Source organism: Phalacrocorax carbo, chromosome 6, assembly GCF_963921805.1.
Source record: "Phalacrocorax carbo chromosome 6, bPhaCar2.1, whole genome shotgun sequence".
Classification (NCBI taxonomy): domain Eukaryota; kingdom Metazoa; phylum Chordata; class Aves; order Suliformes; family Phalacrocoracidae; genus Phalacrocorax; species Phalacrocorax carbo.
The window spans coordinates 44,397,786-44,421,038 of record NC_087518.1 but is presented as its reverse complement, the minus strand read 5'-3'; the positions used below and the strand labels follow the sequence as shown (position 1 = coordinate 44,421,038).

Below are 23,253 nucleotides of genomic sequence, written 5' to 3'. Positions count from 1 at the left end.
GGGAGGGCGGTCGGTCCGTCGGTCAGTCAGCCAGGGCGGGAGGGCGGCCCGCCGGCCCCTGCCCGCGGGTGAAACCCTGCCGTGGGGCCGCGAACGCGGTCTCCCCCCCCCCTCCCCGGCCCGGCCCGGCCCGGCCCTCCCTCACAGCCGCGGGGCTCCGTGCCCGGACGAGAGCAGCCGTGGCCGGGCTGCGCCCCCGGCCCCCCTCGGCAGCTGGTGGCTCACGGCCCGTGTGGCGCCCGCCGGGGGACGGGGTGTTCGGGGGCCCCGCCGTCACACCGCTGCTAGCGTGGTGTTTTTCTCATGGCTTCTCTCAGTCACCCATGAAAATTTAATGAGGCATTTAGGGCTGTTACCTTCAGAGTCAATGGAGGAAGCATATTTAGCCTAATGCACTTGCTGCCGAGCCAATAGGTCTATTGCAGGCAGATCAGGAGTCATGGAGAGACTCGCCTTTCAACACAAAATTCACGACCCATTAAACTTATTCTGTGATAACAGCTTCTCTGCAAACGGAGACCCGTGGAAAACAGAGGCTGTCATGCACTTCCTGAAAGGATTTACATACAGAAGAGAAGTACATTCGCGAGGTTATTGCTATTTCACTAGTATTATCTCCAATCAAGGCATAAAAGCAGCTCTTCTCTAGCTAACCGAGGTAAACGACTAAAGAAAAGCTTTTTGCAGCCTCCAGATCTGATTCGCCTCCCGGGTCTGAGTGGCAGCATCTCCTTGGGCTGACAGGGAAGAGAGCTCAAACCATTACAGAGTATCCGATCTGATCAGAAATTACGAGCAAGATGTTATGCTGGGCATGCCAATATCTAACTGCTGATGTGCACTCTTCGAGATGACAGTCAAAGAGTGATCACCAGATGCTCATAAGGTAGAAAGGTGTCTGCAGGTTATTTTACCTACAATGACAGGCAGGAGACCTGAACCAATGTGGCAACATGCTTAACAGGGCAGGGAGTGCCCATCCAAGAGCAGAGAGGAAGGCCGAGCAAACAGATTGCTTGAAAGCACGTGCAGAGATCTGAGAACATTCTCAAGTATTTTCAGTTTCATCTTCCTCAATTATTCTTTCAATAGCACATTAGGTATTAAGGATAAAAGATAAGGTAATCTAATGACCTTTACGACGTAACAAAAATGCGCTTCAAAAGTCCTACCGTGTTTATAGAAGTAGTTGATGGAATGGAGACTTTTACTATAGACCTGTTTTCTTCAATTCCATTTATTACAGAAATGGAAGGTGTGGTTGTCAATTGAACCCTCTTATTCTAATATGGATTGAAAAAATTAAGTCCTAGTAATAAACTTAACTGCAGCAGTATTTCCTCTTGGTGAGAATTTTGCCATTTCAGGAAGACAAAGGACTTAAGAAAAAATAAAGTAACAAGTCACCTAGAAAATGACAGACAGCATCCTTTAGATGACAGGTGGCTATGCTTGTCTCTAAGTATTAAGTCCAATGAAATGCTGGTGATCCTCAGTTCCCAAAAGGCACTGTTGGGGAAACAGTAAATGAACTGCTCTACAGCCTTTTCCATTACACTGTAAAATTAAGTTGCATTTACCATGTTGCTGGCCTCCCTGAGGTCCTGCAGTTTACAGGAAGATGCTAGCAGTTGGCTAAGAAAAGAAGGAACTCTCAATAAGTGTAAACCTCATTCTGATTTCTGAAATTTATGGATGCAAGTCACACTTGCTAACAATATTTTTAAAATATAAAATACTGTACTAGCTTACAGCTTCTAATATGAATGCAAATGAACTTGTAATTATACTGTGCAATTTTCTACTTTTAAAAAAAAATCTATGAAACTAGAACAGACCTGAAGAGCAACACGAACTGCTGTTCTTCATTGTGTTCCTTCATTACGCAGAAGTTGCCATAAGCAATCTGTTGTGTTTTAATGTAAAATATTTTTTAGGCCATACCTTTGCAACTCAAATTCTCACACGAGAACATTTATAAAGTCACAGTTCCTCCTCTCTAGTGAAAAACATGACCAAGATGCAAAGGAGCAAGAAATTCGGTGTGATGATTAGCGTAGCCTTCCTTTGTAAGCTTATTTAAACTCAACATCCCTATGTTCTGCTTTCTGATGATGTACTATACCATCACAGATTAAGTGATAAACCATTAAAAGTTACATATCAAGAACTGTAAGCCAAAAATGTTATTTCTACTAATCACTGACCAGCTGGAGGAGCTGAAGATAGGAACCTAAAAAAGTAGTTCTCTAAACTATTTTTCCCATGTGTTGAATAGTTATCTCTGCAGCACCCAGTCCCTCAGTACTTGCTAAAATAGCTGAAGGGGAACTAGTATCATCTTCTTAGTTCTTGACTACGTTTGAGCTAACAGGACAATGATCATAAGCTATTTAAGGGTTCTGGTACACATTAGTTGAGATAGGGATGAATTCAACATTACAACCAAGAGCACTGCATAAATTTTTTAAAGAATTGCTTCAAAATAACATTAAAATATCCACTACTGATACCTGCACAGCTGGTTTTTAAGTAATTTGTTATACTACCCAATTTACAATAAGAACTGCAGCTGCTAGTAAACCACTGTAAGAAGTACCCCACAGAGCAAAAAAAGTTTGCCTGGAAATAAGAGATAATTCACAGGATAATTATAGAAAGTGAATTCACTGATAATTCACAGTCAAGTATTCCAACTGCCCAGGAAAACGTACTCAGAAAACTTCCTGCTTTCACCTCAAAGGCAAGTTAATCAGCATCAGCTAACCCTGATTAGGCAGACAAGCTAAGAAGGGAGCTGGTTTCCTTTCAGAGCAGACCCAAATGAGTACCCCTTGCTGAAGGATGGATCTCTAGAGTTTCCCTTCCTAAAATCTGCTCTGGTGATGCAAATTTTTAGCATTCTATTGGCCGAGGAGAAGAAAGTTTTATTTAATCCACTGGGTTTTGTCCAGCTACAAGCCTATGTGTTTCTCACGTGAAAAGCTAGATAGTGTCCATGCTGTAGAACTGGAATCATCTTGCATAAATGGTAAATCACCAGGCCATAAAACCTGTAAGGTTATTGTCAGTGCACATGTGTAACATCCATTAGTATTAATGAGAACTGGACATTCTCTGAGATGGAATATAGGTCTCATTTTCATTAAACTAATTCATGTATTGCAAGCTGTGATGATTATAAAGGGCTACCAAAGAGTGTTACAGAGAAATTTTGAGAGGTGTTTGAGAAGGAGCTTTAGGCGGTGCTTTCAAAGAATCTAGAAGTGAAAGATATTTGTTACACCTTACCTGATTCAAGTGTGATATTTGGAGTGGGTATTTGTCATTGTTTCTGCTAGCAGGGAGTTAATTTTCTTCCTAGGAGCAGGTAAAGTAGCTGTGTTCTGGATTTAGGATGAGAATAACGTTGATAACACACTGATGTTTTCATTACTGCTGAGCAGGGCTTACACAGAGTCAAGGCATCTTCCTGCTTCTCACCCAACCCCACCAGCGAGCAGGCTGGGGATGCACAAGAAGAAGTTGGGAGGGGCCACAGCTGGGACAGCTGACCCCAGCTGACCATAGGGATATTCCATCCTGTATGATGTCACGCTCAGTATATAAACCAGGGGAAAAGCCGGCCAGGGGTCTGTTGTTCAGGAACTGGCTGGGCATCAGTCAGCAGGTGGGGAGCAAATGCATTGGGCATCACTTGTTTTGTATATTCTTTTATCATTATTATTATTATTTTCCCTTTCTTTTCTGTTCCATTAAATTGTATTTACCTCAACCCATGACTTTTACCTTTTTTTCCCCCCTCCTCATTTCTCTCCCCCATCCCACGGCGAGGGGAGTGAGCTAATGGCTGTGTGGTGTTTAGCTGCCTGCTGAGTTAAACCACAATAGTATTCAAATATTTGAAAAGAGAATCAGCCATTATTTCTGCTATTAACATCTTACTAAAATACAGAACAATGTGCAGACCATCCCTTGCCAATTGAGCTCTCAAAATGTCAGCTTCCTCACAAAACCACTCTTCACATTTACTGATCTAGATTGCAGCCCACAGCAGGATCATCTTGATCACTCTGCAGATACTCTACGTGAATAGTTCCTCGCACAACAGTGGTTTTGGTTTAATAAGTTCCTCTAAGGCAATTAGGCACTGACTGAAAATAATACCTGCTGCATTATCAGTAGCTATGGTAGCCCATCTCTTGCCATTGTAGCCACACAGTTAGCTCCTTAGCCGTTCAGCAGAATTAATCATGATTTGGTATTCATCCTCTATTTTCTCAAATGGGAAGAAACTCAGTGCTCTCATGTCAGTAAAATCTGTTATGGATCTTCTTACCTATTTATACTTACTCACCTGATAGGTGACTGAACAGAATATGTTGCTGAACACTACTCTTGCCTGTCAAAAAGCTCTGTGTAGAAAAAAATCCGGTGATCCTTCATGGAAAATGAGAAGCTCCTTTATCTTCTGGCAGTGGCACATCAGGAAGAGGTTATGCTAATTCTTGCCCACACAGTGCAGTCTGGTGAAACATGTATTACCCTGAACAGTCCCAGGTATCAATTAAAAACTAGCACATGAAAATACTGAAAATGAAATTAAGTCTTGAAAGTTCTAGAGACTCATCACCGGTTTCTGAAGTTGTACCTGTCTATGCTCCTACTGTATTACAGCTTAGTCACAGAAGGAACTCTTCCTTTCTTGCATCTTGACAAAGATGGCACAGTCTTGTAGTTAGACATGCAAAAAGGATTCAGGAGCTTGGTTCAGACCCCAGCTCTGTTGCTGACTGGTTGTGTGACCTTGGATAAGTCAACCTATATTTTTTTTATGTTCATCTCTACCACGCCTATTTCACAGGCGTACTATGAGACTTTCTCCACTAATATTTGGAAAGACCAGAGAGACATGCAAGGATGTATAAGACTACGTAGACACTAACCATTGTTGTACATGTGACCATTCATTCCATTTTCAGTCCCAGGAGGAAAAATAGAAAAAAGATCTTATTATTGTGTCTGCTAGCTTCTACTATTTTCCATCACATATTCAAAACATTACTGAACTAACCCTAATGAAATCTCTTTCTCAACTGCAAATGAACAGCTCCAACATACATTCTAAGACTGCCCCTCTAAAATCAATCTTCAAGTAGATGGCAGCAAGCAGATGCCCATCTTGCCAAATAATGGCATTTCCAAAAGCACTGGAGATTGTGAACCACATTGTTTCCCAGATGCCCATGAAAGAGTCTGTGATTCTCCAAGTACAGCGATTAACTTCTTCACAAATCCAAACTGCTTCGTATTTCAAATCCTTTTTGGCAAGGTGCATTTTCCTTCACAGCCAATTAACTGCAAACTAATTTGGAGTGGGTTTGCTTTTGCAAACATAAGTGTCAGGTTCCAGCAGAGAACATGTAGCTAAGAGCATGATATATGCACATGTTCTGAGTTCCATTGTTCTCTCATTCCCCCCCCCAGACATCACTGATGATCCACATAGAGAAATTTCTGAATTGAATAAGCTCCTTTCTAGGAAAAGTTGACAGATGAAGAAAATTTTCAGCATCCCTTATATGCTGAAGGCCCTCATGTTCTGTATTACTTTGGGAAGTACTCACACTTATTTAAACACAGGTAAACTGACAGCAAAAGGTATGTACTATGGAAAATGTATACCTGCTATGGAAAATGCAGAAGACCTGCTTTACAGATAATTCTGAAATTTGCCTTTATTCTGAATTACAGAGTAGAAGGGGGTTTGAAAATTTTAAACTCTCCACTTCTCCAGGAAGAAAGGTTATTGCAGCTTGTTCTTAAGATGTAGTCTACTTTAACAAGCAGTCAACACATTTGAGCCTTCTGATTTGGATAATGCTGCAACTTCTTTTTACTAAGTATATATTTATCTTTATTATTTCTTCATTTTCAGATGTTAGCTTTACAGCCAAGAACTTCAGACTCAGACGTTCCTGAAGATCTTGGCTGTTGCCATATTCTGTGATTTTGACAGCAAAAGATCCGCTTGCCATTGTAAAAATAATTTTTGTTAAAAAGAGACAGACAAACATGATATTTAAGACTGCATTCCCCTCAATTTCTGCCAAAATAACAGCTATTCAGAAGACAGCAATTGTGTGTAGTGAATGTCCTCAACAAGTGAGGTTGTTTTTCATTTCCTCTTATGTCACATTACATTTTCCTCTTTATATTTTCCTTTAAATATTTAGACAGAGCAGAGAGTTTTAAACGTGTCATTGACACAAATAAATGTTTAAGCAGCCATTCTACCTTGGGTCCAGCTCTTGTCAGATCTGATAAGTTAAATATCACTGGATCTGGTCAGTAATTGGATGGAAGACCTCTGAGGAAAACTCAAGTGCTGAAGTAAGTGGCACTAGTTATTCAGTAGGTGTTTTTCTTAACCTCAGACTCATCCTGAAATATGCCCTCAGCATGGTATTATGAACAAGGCATTTTCAAGTAAGATTTAATGTGTTATCTCTGTTACAGATTAGAAAAGATTCCTAACACTTTCCTTTGAAACTTGCTTAGCCCACTTTCAAGAGCCCACTGTTATGAAAAACCATCTTTGAAACTATGAAATCAATTCTTAATAATTTTCCTTTTCATAATAATACACCTTTAAAATCTAGTGTCTAAGTGGCAACCTGTACATTTCTTTGCCTTTACTGTCAACATTTCTGACCCTTCCTTTTACCCTCTCATTTTGGTGCTGAGTGGTCAGCCTCTCAGTCCAGCTCATGGGAACCAAAGCATAGACCTTTCCTTTTGCTCTTTCAGAACCAACACCAGCATTTCAAAACCCAGATATAATGCCTCTTCAACAGCTGCTGATTATTGACTGTTTTGCTACTGCTCCTTCGTGATGGAAGTGGAACTGACGCTGATGGGACCATCCCCAAAGCTCATCCGCCCTTTGGGCTGTGGAGTACATTGAGGCCAAGGACTGAGGAATTATGTGAGGCTGCTTCACTGCTTATGAACTCAGACTTCCACATCTGTGTCTCAACAGTAAACAATTGCCAGGGCTCACACCTGCAGTTCAAGTACAAGATCTCTGCACTTCTGGGACCCCTACAACTCACCATGAAGTTAATGTGCAGGTAAAACCAGCTCCTGGGATGTCAATTTTCTCTTCGTCCAGTGAGGAGGCTGGACCCTGGCACTCCCAATCCCCGCGCACTCTGCACAGTGAAGGTTTGCACAAGTCTGGAAACCTCAGCTCTAGGCAGCATGCCAGAGTTTGTCCAAACATATTTGCCTAAGTTGATATTTCTGTAGTGCATTTCAAAACTTTACAATTCATTACTTTCTGGCGTTTGGTATTCATACTTTTTTCTCTTTAGGCTTTCCAGACAGAAATGTAAATTGTAAGTGCCACCATAGAAACTCAATGCAATAATATCAATCTTCAAATAACAATTTAAATGAAGGATGTTTGAAGTATTTTTATTTTGTAATAAATTTATAGGTGTCAACTAGATCAGGGCTTCATTTATAAAAGGGTTTTGCTGTTTATCTAAAAAGACAATCCTTCACTTGAAAGAGATTATAACATTAGCCTGAGACAGAACACAGAGGTTTAACAAAACATCTCAAATGCCTACTATTTATTTATATTAGAAATCTGCTCAATGGTACAGTTTAGGTTCCTAAATGTCTATGTCACTTTTTATTCCTGGTTTTCTTATTCACATTCAATAGGAAATTATGACAGAGCCAAGACAGAACCTATACAACCCAATTTAGAAGTCCTCATCCACTGCCACAAAACCAGGATAATTTCAAAGATTGTTAACAAACAGAATTTTTTAAAGACTGATGGCTGTCATATGCTTAAGGCTCATTTTGGGGCTATGCAGCATAGACATAGAAGATATGACAGTTTTTCAGAGATGTGGTTCCTCTGGCTAAGGTGGTATATCTCCAAATCAGGAAAACACTCAACAAATCAGAGAATACAGTGGCACCCCTTCAATCCAATATGAAGGCCAAGTTCCAGTTTTAGATGCTAGGCATGCACTACTGCAACTTTTGGAAGGCTTACTTTCATATATATTGTGCATCAGAGACTGAATCTGTATGTCAACCTCTAGCAAAACTGACAAAACCAGCAGCATCAGTATCCAGAGAAGTTACATGGAGTCAAGGTTACGAACAGAATAAAAAGAAAAAGTTATTTTTATGCTGAATAACCCATTCCTTTCTGATTCCTTCATTTCTCGTTAACATCTGCCTATCTCCCTTTACAATGAAACTTATTTCCTCAACATAAAAATAAATTTAAACAAGAACACCAACATGTTTGTCAGCTTTCAAAGAGTTTTTGTTTAAAAACCAAGGCTTTTGAGCATGCAAGCATGTTCACTCTGTATTTCAGATACATCACAGACATCATCTTTAGCAAGGAACAAAATCTAAATTTGATTAAATAGGTACTGGATTACAAAATATCTATAGCATTCAAATGACCAGTTACCTTTTGTTGAAATACAAGTGGTTGGGACTGACAAATGTCAATAAATAATACAGCCCAGGAGTAGGTGGTAAGAGGAGATCCATCTGGCCTGTTGATGAGGAAGAAAGAGCACTGTAAAACTCACAGCCTCAGAGTGTGACAAGGAACATGTATGCAAGGGTGCATACTGGATGAGACAACGGAGGCACGCAGCTTCCTCAGCTGCATGTTAACTTCAGATCTGTGGTAATGTATGCAGTCCTGCATATCACTGTCCGTATCTCTGCTTGGTACATCATTTCCCATGAAGCCATGAGCATGACTTGGATTGGAGAAAGCAGAGTCCATCGGAAAATCTGCTGAAATTAATCAGTACCAGTAAATGAAACTAGAAGTTGCTAACATTTGTATCCAGGTAGCCATAAATCCACCTTCCCACTTTTCCTGTTCTATTAACATCTTCCTCTTCTAATCCATGGGGGTTTTTGCTGTCTCTCTGACACACCCACTCACTGCTTTGCCTCTATCATAGTCTGTAAACTGAATACCTCTCTCTATAGTACACTAATTTGCTACACCTTCAGAAGATGATTTTGCATTGAACACAGGAAGCATGGATTTTGTGTGTGTTTTGATGAGCCATCAACTATTTTAGATACTATTCAAGCTCACCAACAGATTTCAAAATGAAACAAAATCTACCTCTCATCACAAGCACAACAGGATATAACAGATGTCACAGAGAAACCACGTAATAGCAGTTTTCATGGTTGAATTCAACAATTACCTCTGTGCTCCACTCTGCGGACTCTGCCATAAAGCCCAATAAGCATGAGAGACACCTTCCCCAGGAGTCCAGTGTAAACTTTTATAAACAAAGTCTAGCAAGGCATAAGCCAGAAAACCATCCAAATACACATCTTTCACACTAAAACCCACGCAAGAGTTAGTTTATATCTAATCTTGAATACACTATGTCCTGTTGGAGCAAAGAAGGATGTACACTGTTGGAGAAAGAACAAAACTGATGTCTCTTGGGGAAGAGCAAAGAATATTGTGCCCATATTTACATATAATTTTATTCTCATCATCATTTGCTGGCAGGAATGGTATCCTGTTGGTAATTCCATCGCTGACCACTTGCAGCCAGTATGAACACTCTGTAAACCACCTCTTACAAAACAGCAGCATTTGCCAGATCCTTCCAAAACCCTCTCTGGATGAAAAGCCCAACGAAGAACCTTTTCTTTGGCTCACTGCATGGGAGTTGTACATGGATTTTCTGTACCTGTGTGATTTTCTCCTGCAATGTGTACTCAAAGTTAAAATGCTGTCATTTTTCCTTGGTGATCTCTGTCACTGAACTCTCAAAAGTATACACATTAGGGAGCTTGCCAAGTCGATAGTCAAGCAGTGCAAAGATAGGCCTTTGATGCACATTGTGACCTTAGTGCATTCCCTTTAAACATCTAAAAAAAGGGAAGGAAAAGAGCCTCTTCTCTTTTTCCATTTGAGGGGAGGGGGAAATTACGTGGCTCTTTGGGTACAGGAACCATCACATTTATTGCAATTATTATAGCCCCAAGAAGCTTCATCTGAGACCTGAATCCCCTTATGATGAGCAGTGTAAGACATTAAGCAAGAGAAAAGCCTTATCTCAAAAATGCATAAAGTAAACACAGCTAAAAAGGCTGGTAAGAAAACATCCTCATCCCTATTTCCATAATAAGGAAAGGAGGCATAGGGAATAAGTGAGCTTTTCCCCCAGATCCTAGTGAAAGCTGTGGCAAAGCCAGGGGGAAAGACCCAGGTCTCTGCCAACTGCTAGGCTGACACTTTCACATCAGAACCACACATCTGTGACGCAGACCTCATCTTCCAGGGACCACAGCTCTTTCACATTGTGCATAGCCTTTGAAGAGACCTTGTAAGCCAGTAAATCAACATTGACGAAGCTAATTCCAAACACAGACCTTTCTGGGATAGTGGCAGTTTGTTAGTTTTTCTGTATTTGCCACAAAACAAGGAAAGAGAAGAAAACCACAAGCTTTGGACAGTACAAATATTAGCTGTAGGAAGCATTCCAGCCACGTGTCTGGCACAGTCTCTAAGTCCTCTCTTTTACCTGGTCAGCATATCCAGCTGAGAATATCCACTTTACTGTCTATTCACCTAGCCTAGTGTTTGAGTACTCATTTTGATTTAAACGTCGCTACACAGAGCATTAACATGACTTAGAGCATGGTTTAACAACAATCATACGGGAACTATCTCATTTTAGTTAAAAGGGAGTAGGATTAAATGCAGTTAAAAGCTCCAAATGATGTGATAAAGACAACTAAAAAAATCAAGGCAAGTGGGCAAGAAGCAATCACCTTTCTGTCTAGAAATAGTAAAATAATGACAGTCTGATTGTTCTTAGGGTCACCAAGGCCAAAATTTGCAAAATGACCTTCATGAAGTCATACTTTATACTTTTGCTAGGGGACTGTTGCATCTGTTCTTTTCAGTTTGGCTTGTTTGAGTAACAAAGCTCCCAGTGATCATCTAAACCTCATTTGAAGCACCTGTGAACAATTCATTATATTAATATAACAGCAGGGGAGGAGTACAGATACTAATAAATAGGATGCTGAGCAGCTTCTGCTGCCAAGGTTGCTTTACTGAGCAAAGAAATGTCCCCTCCACCCAAAAGCTGGGGCACTCCACCGAGACACTGGGATCTGTTGTACCACACAACCTGTCAGAATACACATCTGGTGGTAGAGAAGATGTAAATTAATTCTTCCTTCCAAAACAGTTGATAAACTTGTGTCTTATACTTCTGAGAGACTCCAGCATGATTTGAAACAGTTTGTTCTCAGTTAACATAGAACAAATGATCTCCAGCTAAAGGTGGCTATGAAAGGCATTTGGTAACGATTTGTACCAGCTGGGCTTCTCATTACTTTGAATAGATTTGTGTAAATCAGCACATAAAAATAAGCAAGTGGTCAATGCCTTTAATTGCATTTGGATGTAGTGTAGTAATAGCAAATAACTGAACTTTTGCTTTTTTCCTCACATTCTGCAGTTTCAGAAAATAGATTTTTTTTAATAGAAAGAAGAGCAGCAAAAAGATTTTGCTGTTAACATCTATTTAGTCTGGTTTAATTTAGTCACATTTTGCAAATGTCAGTGAAAAGCAAAGGTCAACTGCGAAAAAAACAGTATGGTATGGATCAGTACAATTACAGAATGCAGAGTAGCACAGGGTTATAGAATAAGCTTAGGAGGAAAACATAGCTGCAGTACTCAATATACGTGTGGTAAAATACTGCTCATGGACCCGCATATCTATCACCTTAAAAGAGTAGGAGAAAAGATATTGTTTATGTTACTATAATTTAAGATCTTTTTCCAAAGAAACAGAGGAGAATGTCACATTTTCAATTCATTGCCTCTTTTTTTTGTGTTTGGGCAGCTTTGAAACAGCCTTGTTTTTGACAACAGTTTACAGGCCAGAGCATCCTAGTTGTGCTCCTGCTGCACTGAATTTTTCTTCCATTGCACAAAGGGACCATAGGAAATTATAAACAAAGTCCCCATAGAAGATGTAGGCTGTATTCCTTGCTCTACAAAGGACCCTGGGAAAATACAGTAAGGCCTAACTTTTAAAAGTGTTTAACGTTATCTAAATCAGTATGCATTAAGTACCTAAAAACCATTATAGCTGTCTCCCATATTGTCTTCTGCGTCTGTTATTCTGCTGGGTATGGGAGCATTTCCAGCCACTCCAAGACACACTATAAGCTTTGATGAGTTAGTGTTGGTAAAACACACTGAGAAACTTGAAAGGAATGTGCAGTTAATAATTATAAATTATCTTGCCCTTACAGATTTGGTTGAAAGTTTGTTGCTACTACTATTCTGGAAGGCACACAAAATCCATAGAGAAGTGTCTCAAGACAGTTGAACCGGAACAGGCATTGGCCCATTTTCATCCCTTTATATAACGAATAGAAAATTAGAAAAGGAGGCATATTACATATATCAACAGCCAGGACTGATAACATTTTAAACACAGACATTAATACGATCAATATAATTTTATATCAGTATAACAGAAAAAACAACTCTCATAACATCACAACCTCACATTTGCTACATCACCGTAGACATGGATTAAAGATTATTTCTTTCAGCCAGTTTTCTCTTTATAAGACAACCTTTTTTTTTCTGTAAATACATTTGTTGGTTTCTCATCATCCAATTAAACATATACAGAAAAGCCATAAAGATATCCAATTTATATTTTTTACTTTTGCTGATTTATTTTAAACTAAATGATGATTTATTTTAAAGTAACCAAACTCTACTATTATCTCTTTGCTAGAACTGATTTAGCAAAAATTGGTAATTGTCATGCTGCTTGTGGGATATCAAATATCAACAAACACGTGCACACATACTATGAAATCCTCTTCAGCAACATGAAATTGAAGGATAGACAAAACTGCTTTTATAAAAAAAAAAGATCATTTTTATCATTTTTGTGTAAGGGACAATCATTTGAAACCTTTATTCAAGCCGAAAAGAATCACATGACACAAGCGGTTTAAGGGATTTTCAGTAATTGTATCTTTCACATCTATCTTCTGCATAGCTAGCTATGAAATAAATACTGCATGTGTGAGCAAGTATAAAAATGTACTTGAGATACTTCTGTTAGATAGAATCTCATCCCCTTCAAATTGCCTTTCACATGAAAGATGCCCATTGACAACCAGCAGGTTAACTAGCTAGGAATATATAGATCCAGCTACCACTCAGCCTTAAACTGTTATCCGATTTGTCCCATAAAGCAAAAATATATGAGGTACATGGTACAGCACAGGGATAATGTACGAGAAACATAACTCGCACTGCAGGAAAATGAGTTCCCATTGGATCATCTCACAATGGAATCAACTGTGTAAGAATCCACCCAATCTGATCAAACTGTTTTCTTGTTTATATTACTTCATCCCATCAGCAGAATTAAAAACAGTCCTTTTGGTAAGATAGTCCTGTGATAGCTTTTAAATTACTTATTCTAGTGAAGCCTGCCAATTTTTTTTTCCCCTCTTTTGAAAATACAATGCAGCATTACTTGCTGCAGTGGCAAGGAAGTACAATCATACTGTTCTTTTCTCAGCTTTTCCCTCTGCATCTTTACAGAGCATGTAATCACCACTGTCTTTTTAGGTTTCTTCTTGGGACAAGAGAAGCTACGGTTCATGAAGAATGGAATGTATTTAAAAGACTTTAAAAAATCATGAAGTTAAAAGCTATCAAGACTTCTGAATAATAGCTCACTAAATATGTTTACCTGTTAACAGGGATTATTAACTTACGTCTCCATTGAAAGATCAAGGGAAAAAGGATTCCTTTATAGGCCATTTTACAATAGCTATTTATTTTCTCTTAATGACTGCAGACTCTATGTCAAGTCTTACCCATAGTGCTGGAGCTATGTAATTTTGTACATATTAATCATCACTTTAGATGTTCTGTATCCCTTTAAAGGTATAAGTATTTGGAAAGAAAGTTTTCACACAGCTTGCATTCTCAATAATTGCTAAAAAAATCAAAGGCAGAGGTTCCGGGGTAACTTTTTTTCACCTAAGCATGCAATTTCAAAATGCTTGCACTGAGGGATTTTGAACATGTAACCCACACACTACAAAAAAGTACAGAAGTTGTGGCTTCAAGACCCAAAGGCCCGCTATGAGTTTGTCCTATTAGATACTCAATGAAAATAGGTCAGGAGGACCTGTGCCCTAAGTAACCTATCATCTAACCAGCTGATACAGTCTTTGGCTGGAAGAGAGCCTGGAACACATATTTGCTACCAACAGGTTTATTATTCTAATTTGTGATTTCTGATTGAAGAAAAAGAGCATTATTAGGTAACCCCTAATGAGATGCGAACAGAAGGAGATGGGGTAGGGAAGTCTGGCAGAGAAAAGCATGGTGAGGGAGGTACACATGCAGGAAAGCTGGGGATACAGCGCCGAAGGGACAGATGGAGTCAGAGCAAGGCTGCAGCGCAGGTCCCTCCATGGCTTGTGGGTGGGCAAACAACACAAACTCCTCTAATAGCAGCTTTTGCACAGGCAGGTCTATGCACAACAAAGTCATTACTGTTTTTAAAAACAAGCATGTCAAGAACAGCTTTTGATTTGTTCTGGCCACATTCCTGATTTACACCATTGATGGGCTTCTAAGTTCTATGGTTTGTTAGCATTATGCAGATTTTATTTTGAAGAGCGCAACAAAAATTACCGTAGCAGGTTGGAACGAAATTGGCCATAAATGGGATTGTAGGAAAGAGTAATTCTCCTAAGGTTTCCCAAAATTCCCCTTATTGTCACAAGTTCACTGCACACAGTCTGAAATGATGTTTATTCGCATTGACCATTTCCCTCTAGCCTTCTTGTGTTGTGTTTTTTTAATTATTTCTTAATTAGATTACAAACACTTTCTACAAAAACAGTAAAGCACTGCCTCTGAGCTGGATCCTGGTAACAGTGCGTTTTTAATTTGTATATTAACTCAATGTTTTCATTTCAAACTGAATGCAAATTATATTAATCTTTCAACAGAAACAGTAACTTGTCATTTTCCTCAGTGCTTGTCTCATGCAAGATTTGTTCACTGTTTAAAAAGCCATTTTTTAAGCTTAAAGCAAACAAAATGGGTTACTGACTTCAGAACAGGGCCTGTTGTGTTGTTGTTCCAGATTGTACTTGGTGGAGGGACGTCATCAAGACAGTTTTATAATTTTCCAGTCAGTGCTCTTGTTACAACCTCACATAAAGTCTTGCAAGCCGCTGGAAATAATATTATAACTTTCTGGTGTACCGTTGTCTGCTTCACTACTGTCTGGGAGCCTACTTCAAGGAATTAACAAACATATTTCATGATTTCCTAGACTTAGGTGTTTTAACCACAAAATTTGTTTTCCTAATAAAGAGCTATAGGGTGACTAGTTCTTGTACTTAAATCCTTCTCATGCTACAGCACTTGCCAGCTAGGTCCAGAAAACAGCGGAGTAGGGAGGGAGCACTACTTGCAAACGAAGTGATACCAATCTCTTGCTATTTGGCCAGTGACCCGTTGTGTCCCCAGGGAAGAGGCATCCCTGATCCCCACAGGACTCCCTACTTCACAGGCCTGGAAAAGGGCAATCAGTGCCAATTGCTCATTAACCTTCTCCACTGTTGGAAATCTATTGGCATGCCTGGTTATGAAAACATCTTTATAAGAGCAGAGCTGGGGAAATGGAGGTGGAGGGTGTGGTGGGAAGGGTCACTCGTCTTCATCAGCAAGCAACAATAGGAAATGGAAGGAGGGGTGACATTACAGGATTTTAGTTTCCATTAGCATCACAAAAATAGCATAATCAGCATAAAATAACATATTTTCCACAGGACCTATTAACCTCTGAGACCAGAGTCTCTTCCTCCTGACAGTTAAATTATGGAGAAGCATCTCCCAGGATTTATCCCTGATTTTAAGCTAATTGTTGTTTACTGTTTAGGATACCTCTGCGCAATTTTAGCCAGTACTGCCTGAAAAGGTTTGCTGTGACATCTGATACTCGGTATCAGCTCTGTGGGGAGAACACAGAAGTGACCAGTTGTTCTCAGAGGTTTTCTGTGTCTCAAGTCCTTAAAAATAATGTTAACTGTAGAGCTTAAATCAGCACTGTTCCTCCTAACACAGCAGCCCAAGGCTACCAGAGGCATTACCATTGTTATTCTGAAGCTTGCTGTGAGGTGGAAATACTACCCTAGAGTTCATGACTTTGTAGCTGGAAGAAAAGATATAGCCATCAGATCTTATTATGCCATCTTATGCACAACTTAGTAGATAGGGAAAATCCAATACAGGACTCTGGGTACCAAGAAATCCTAGAAAAGTTATTCATGGAGGGGAAAAAAATTAAAAACACAAAACCTGAACAGGTGAAAGGAGCAGGTTTAACTTGCCAAAACTGAGAGCAAATTTCTCTCAGGCTTGCCCTCCCTTCTAGTTTTTAACTGTGCACACGAGCAGCACAACCTGGTTCATTAAAAACACTGCATTTGTGGGAGATTGGGGAGAAATCAGTTTACCTAAAACATTTTTTCGCAAAGATTTCATAGATCCAGGATGAATTTTCTGATCAAAATCTGTGAAAGAGACTGAGATAAGAGAAATCCGGGTTTAAGTTCATGCCCTTCCTAATTTAAGTCCAAGTATTCAGTCTCTCAATGAATATTTATTCTTACAAAGTGGAAGGGCTTTAAGCAGAAGAGATCAAAAGCAACAGAACAAATCTGCAGCCCTGTGGCTGCGTCCCCCTCCACGGGGACTGTAGGAGGGCAGGTTAAAACCCCTGCTCCCAGCTAACGTGCCCACCTAGCTTCCCTGGGGCTGCTCCTCCCCACCCACACCGCCACCTCAAAGGCCTTCACAGGGCTGTGAATAGAAAAGAACTTCCGATTCTTGGTCATTACACATGCTATTCATCGCTTTTTGTGTTGTTATTAATAACATTTCCATTTTTAGAGCTGCATGTCTCCGCTTAATATTTATCTCCCCATCCTACCAGCCTTTGTAGGAACGTTTGAAGTATTCACTATCTTTCCCCTTAATGACAACTCGTTGAAGGGAAACACCATTAATGTTTCAGTGGTGCTCACTGTACGCAGGATAGCAACGCAAACATTCGCTCAGGTTATTTTTATGTTAGCTTTGCACACTGAGTGGTAGCGTTGCCAGCAAAGTGATCAGGCAGGGTTTCACACATAATTATATCCTGAAAATTAAGTTTGATGACTTGCTGAAAATGTCATGAGACTTATCTACTACTGAAGAAGTAAGGCCTGATTCTAAGAACTATTAGAAATGAAACTAAGCATTCACCTTCCATGACACAATTGTTTTAATTTTAACACAAACCTATGAGTGGCACTGTAAACACTGCATTTGTTAAAATATTAATACAAATATCTATGCACAAGGGAGAAATAATTAGGTGGTGGTTTTATCTTCTGACAGAAGAAAAAGCCATTTTTAAAAAATTACTACTTACTTCCCTCAGACAGGCCTTGTAGGTTAGCTGCGAAGAACTCATAGGTCACATAAAAGTGCAATGATAAAAAATGCAGGTGCTGTGAAACATTTATAAAGTGAAAGTATGAGGGAGTATGTAGTTCAGAATCTGAAATGACATTTTGGCATGGAACTGATCTCCCATGGGGCAGTTCTGAAACTTCCAGAAATTCTTAAAATGACATCTTTCAAAATGAACAATCATCAAATGAACCGAAGTTGTTACCTCAGAGTGCTTTACTGATAAGTCAGGCTGGGAACTTGCTAAAAATAAGTTGCCCGGTTTTACAGCTTGCAGGACTGATCTGGCAGGCGCGTCATGCCAGAAGGTGTGACCCACGTAGTAACGCTCACACCATCCACTGTGGGTGAACCCAGTTACAATTTGTATTAACTCAGGTTTCTTTTGACAGACCAGAAGGAGCCCAATGGGGAAACGCATCCACAGAGGCAAGTGAAAGGCACATCTACGCCACGAAGAGGGAGACAGCGGCTGGACACCTGAGCAGGCACTGACATGAGCCAACACAAGCCATCCAGAGGTGCAGTCTGACCCAAAATGGCTCTGAGGAGGTGATAATACTTGGTCGCATATCTGCCCTGGGACTGCCAGGATGGCATATATCTGTTTTATGTGGCTGGTGACACAAAGAGTGCTCTCAAAAGTCTGAGCTTATATTATTGAGCCTGTTTAGTTTAGAGAGGAAATGAGAGGCATATAGCCATTTATTTAATAAGTTCGGTGGAATTCAGAAAAAAACTGTTAAAAGGAAATTCCTTTTTTTTGTGCAATGCGTAATTATCCCATGGATCCCTTTTCCTCAGCCCTTGCTAAACATTAAAGCATAGTAGGAAAATATGGATTTTCTGCTGTTCTTAGGTTTGCTATGGTTCTTTTGTTTCCTAAAAATGGAAAACCTGAGGTGCTAACCATAAGCTGACACTTACAGGTATACTATTTCACAGTAAGTTTCCTCTATCTGAATTAGAGTTACTAGCCATTGACAAAAAGAGAATAAAAGAATAAATGTTCCATTGCTTTCACCCATTATTGATCTTCCTTTAAATGCAAGGATGCTTTTGCATTAATTTCCCTAACTACTACAGATACTACAGATACAAGCAGAAGTCTGCCTTCTGCACCCAAATGAAAGATTTATTGAAAATAAGACCTCTCAACGCAGACTGGAGTAATGCTTTGCACAAATTCTACTATTATAAACTTGTAGAAACACTTCTGTCACCTTTGCCTTAACTTCACGATTCTGAGAGACGCTGAGTTATGTTCCTGCACCCATGTCACTCCTTTCTCCATCACCAGAGGTGCTATCCATGCCGATCTGCTGGCACAGCTCCACATTTGATCACTCACTTCTTCCATTTGGTTCTACTACAGGAATCTGGGTTAATTTAAACGTGTCAGTAGTACAGTGCCCTTCCATAAATCCAGGTTAGTTGACAACTCTACATGCATTGCCTTGCTCTTTGGTCTTCCACACAGCAACTAAGAAAAGGAAACAAAACCTCATGTGAAAATCTGAAATAGTCTCTTGACCACAGAGGAGCCAAAAGACAGAACAGAGATAGAGGTTCAGGCCAGACCCAGAGCTGCAGCTCCCAGGCTTCATTAGAAAGGAGACCTTCAGGAATGTCCTTTGCTCACAATTTCAATTCAGCCCTGTTCTATGCTGCCGCTCAATATAGCTTTTTATTTCTTGGTTGCAGGCTGGTTATACAAGGAGAGGCATGAGGGCTGTTCATGCAGGAAGCAGCTATGCAAGAGTACTTCAGCTGCCTGGCCATTCTGTAATCCCACACTGTATTTACTGCATGGCATTCAAAACTGTCTCTGAAGAGGGAGACTGCTCAGTCTATAGACTGTTCCAGGCACTCAACATTATGGAATACAAGCATTCCACAAGTGTTTATTAACCTCCATAGAATTCAATGTGGTATCCCATTTTGTAGAAAAGAAGCCAATAAAAAGGTTGATTTAGGCATTCAAAACTGGTGACTAGCTCTTAAGTATGTAGTAAAAAGCAGGAAGTGCTAGAATCTACAAAGAAAAGGTCACAAATATTTTAGGGTACTTCTCAGTTTTGGGCTCAGTATTGTTTAGTATCTTTATCAATGGTCTGGATGAGGGGACTGAGTACCCTCAGTAAGGTTGCAGATGACACCAAGTTGGGTGGGAGTGGTGATCTGCTCGAGGGTAGGAAGGCTCTGCAGAGGGACCTGGACAGGCTGGATTGATGGGACAAGGCCAATTTTATGAGGTTCAACAAGGCCTGGTGCCGGGTCCTGCACTCTACAGGCTTGGGGAAGAGTGGCTGGAAAGCTGCCCGGTGGAGGAGGACCTGAGGGTGCTGGTCGATAGCCGGCTGAACATGAGCCAGCAGTGTGCCCAGGTGGCCAAGAAGACCAACAGCGTCCTGGCTTGTATCAGGAATAGTGTGGCCAGCAGGAGCAGGGCAGTGATTGTGCCCCTGTACTTGGCACTGGTGAGGCTGCACCTTGGATACTATGTTCAGTTTTGGGCCCCTCACTACAAGAGAGACAGACATTGAGTTGCTGGAGCGTGTCCAGAGAAGGGCAACGAAGCTGGTGAAGGGTCTGGAGAGCAGGTCTTATGAGGATCGGCTGAGGGAACTGGGGTTGTTTAGCCTGAAGAAGAGGAGGCTGAGGGGAGACCTTATCGCCGTCTATAACTACCTGAAAGGAGGTTGAAGCAAGGTGGGTGTTGGTCTCTTCTCCCAAGTCACTAGCGATAGAATGAGAGGAAACGGCTTCAAGCTGCGTCAGGGGAGGTTTAGATTGGGTATTAGGGGAAGTTTCTTTGCTGAAGGAGTGGCCAGGCATTGGAACAGGCTGCCCAGTGAAGTGGTGGAGTCACCATCAGTCCTAGAGGTATTTTAAAGACATGTAGATGTGGCACTTCAGGGCATGGTTTAGGGGGCATGGTGGTGTTGGGTTGACAGCTGGTCTTGATGATCTTAAGGTCTTTTCCAACCTTAATGATTCTATGATTCTGTTACAAAGACAAACAAACAAACAAAAACTTCCCCCCCGCCACCTCATTTTCAAAAGCCATACTGTGTTGCATGAAAATTTTTCCGACTCCCCAAAGTCAGCTAGAGGCCTACACTCCCCACAGATACATAAGCTTAGCAGTGATAAGACAGGTTTTATAAAGATCTTGCTTTCAGTTGCTCCTATCATTGGAGCTATAGAGGAAAAATCCACTTCACCAATTGCACAATGGCAGGACCAGGGCACACACTTCCCAGCGAGTAAATGTTTTATTTGCAATTATATAATCCAGCTTTATATCAGTAAGGAAACCTAATAGAAAAAAAGAGAATCGGTGCCCATGCACCATTCAGAGGGACTAAATCCAGCAACCAGGGCAAATGATGACTTTATTAGGTGCTATCCCAGATATTTGTGTGCTTTTAGTACACCCTGATGTGTAATTGTTCAGCTGGTAAAATAGTGACGCAGTTTCACAGAAGTCAATGAAGCTGTAATAGTCCAGCTAAGGATGATGTACAGAGCTCTATACATATTTTCCCCTATCTTCCTTAATTTCAGCGTAAATTCTGGTTCCAGAACTTCAACCCTTTAACAGGGACTGCAAACAAGATAGCAATACAAACCGCCCCTTTTTGCATATCAACCTATCCCTCTACTAACTGCATTAAGCAAATAGTAAAAATGTGACTTTGTTAATTTTCTCTGTGTTCTTAACTACAGATGGAAAATATTTGTAATACACTGCATACGACAAACTAGCTTCCAGTCCATTTTTGATCTGAGCTTTCTCCCCAGGATTTACCACGGTGTAAGACAGAGCAGAAGCTGTCCGAACGCTGTCACAACTGAAATCCTGCTGGCTCAGAAACACAACAAAATGCAGATTAAAGGCTTTGAGCTATTTCAGCTTATATAGTTCTACGCACAAATCACACATAACTAGGTAGACTTCGCTCAAAAATTCAATGATGGTAATGAATTTTTACATCTTCTCTGCTATTAGTGACTTGCATGTAATAATCCCAATAATATTATCTCAAATTCCTATGATACTACAATATTAATGGAAATGTAAAACTAAACTACTAAAACTTAAAACCGATTAATAAAATATCCCGTCAAACAGATTCATTTCACTTCCTAAAGCAAAGAACTTCACTTGATCTCAGAGCATTAGCTATTTGAAATGCTAGAACATTTTTCTTCCAGTTGTAAAAGATTTTTCCACAGGCAAGAACTTGTTTGTCACTACTCACACAGCAGCCTTTCCACAAAAACAAGAATCCTGCTCTGTATCCTTGCTTAGTCACTGGAGTGTCTAACAATAATAGAGATTATTCCAGTGAGTTAATTGGACTTCAGAAATAGTTTGGAATGAGACACTCTCTCAGGTTTTCTCCTCTGTTTGGGGAAATATGACTTGCCAGTCAAAATTAGGATCTCTGTTAGGAAGGGCAGCATGAGCAGACCTTCACTCCCATCTGCTTACATAGTCTTGAGATGAGACTAAAAAAGCCAAATTGAGTAGAGTTCCACAGTAAAGCCTCAGATGTGAAATTTCTCAGTTTTGAATATCTGAGTTCCATCTAAATTTGTGCTGACCTCATTGCAGGTGTCTTGCCATGGAGATCATACCTGAGTTTAACAGAAAAGCCAATTTGAAGTGGTAAAGCAACCCAGCACATCCTCATAACTGCCAGAAAAATACAAACGTGCTTTTCCTGCTTCTCCTCTGGTTTCAGCCAAGTTGAGCACTTGGTACCCTCCCTGGGGACACCAACACGAAAAGAACCCCCAAAACACAGGAAAGTGATCCCAGGTTAGACATGTTCCTGCTGGATGCCAGCTGGGACCAGCTCACCCCTCTTCTATGCATCCAGCTGTGTTGCAACTGCCGAGCAGCATGCAGAGCCGTGCAAATTAGCATGGCAATGACAGACATCTCATCTCATCTTTCAGTCAGAAGTGCAAGTCACAAATGAGAGAGCAGAAGAGAAAGCTTGGGGTGTAGATGCTGTGAATGCACCCCACTGAACTTCACTTTTTCAATTAATCCCACTGAAATAGCAGTTCTGCACATATTTAAATAGTTGCAAAACAGCAACCCCCATTTGTGCAAGTAGAGGGAATTGATACGGCTTACAACTTTAACACAGCACTGCCACCCATGGAACAGATGGGTCCATACATGAGATGCATTCAAGCTACCCAGACTCAAATAAATCGCAGGACCAGAAGCCTCCAGCTTTCATACCACAGTGCAACAAGCAGAGAGGAGCTCTGTCCTCAGTCATCTGCCATCATGCAAATCTAAATGAGTGGGTTTGACTTTCTCAAGGTCACTTCAAGCTCACAGCAGCACTCATGAGAAGTTGGACCTACCTATCTTTGGCCAGTGAGATGCATTTTGGTCTCCTGGGTTTTAAAACAAGTAAGAGAAAGAACGCTCACGTCTCCATAAAGCACAGCTTTCATTTAAAGACATCTAACATAAAACTACTCACAGGGGTTTCTTTGCTTTCACCAGAAGCTTCTTTGTTTTATACGCTCCATTATTATGGTGCTATTGAAAGGTTTAATTATTTAAATAGCAGTCTTGATTTAAGCCG

General features: G+C 40.4%; 1 protein-coding gene and 1 long non-coding RNA gene across 3 annotated transcripts in view; one reads left to right on the top strand and one right to left on the bottom strand.

Moving 5' to 3' along the window:
• The window catches only part of DAB1 (DAB adaptor protein 1), a 477,466-nt gene that overhangs the window by 168,088 nt on the left and 286,125 nt on the right, over positions 1–23,253 (bottom strand). The window lies entirely within an intron of this gene.
• LOC135313934 (uncharacterized) lies at positions 334–7,508 on the top strand. Its single transcript, XR_010373435.1, has 2 exons — positions 334–3,670; positions 6,811–7,508. It is a non-coding gene; the product is annotated as an uncharacterized LOC135313934 (long non-coding RNA).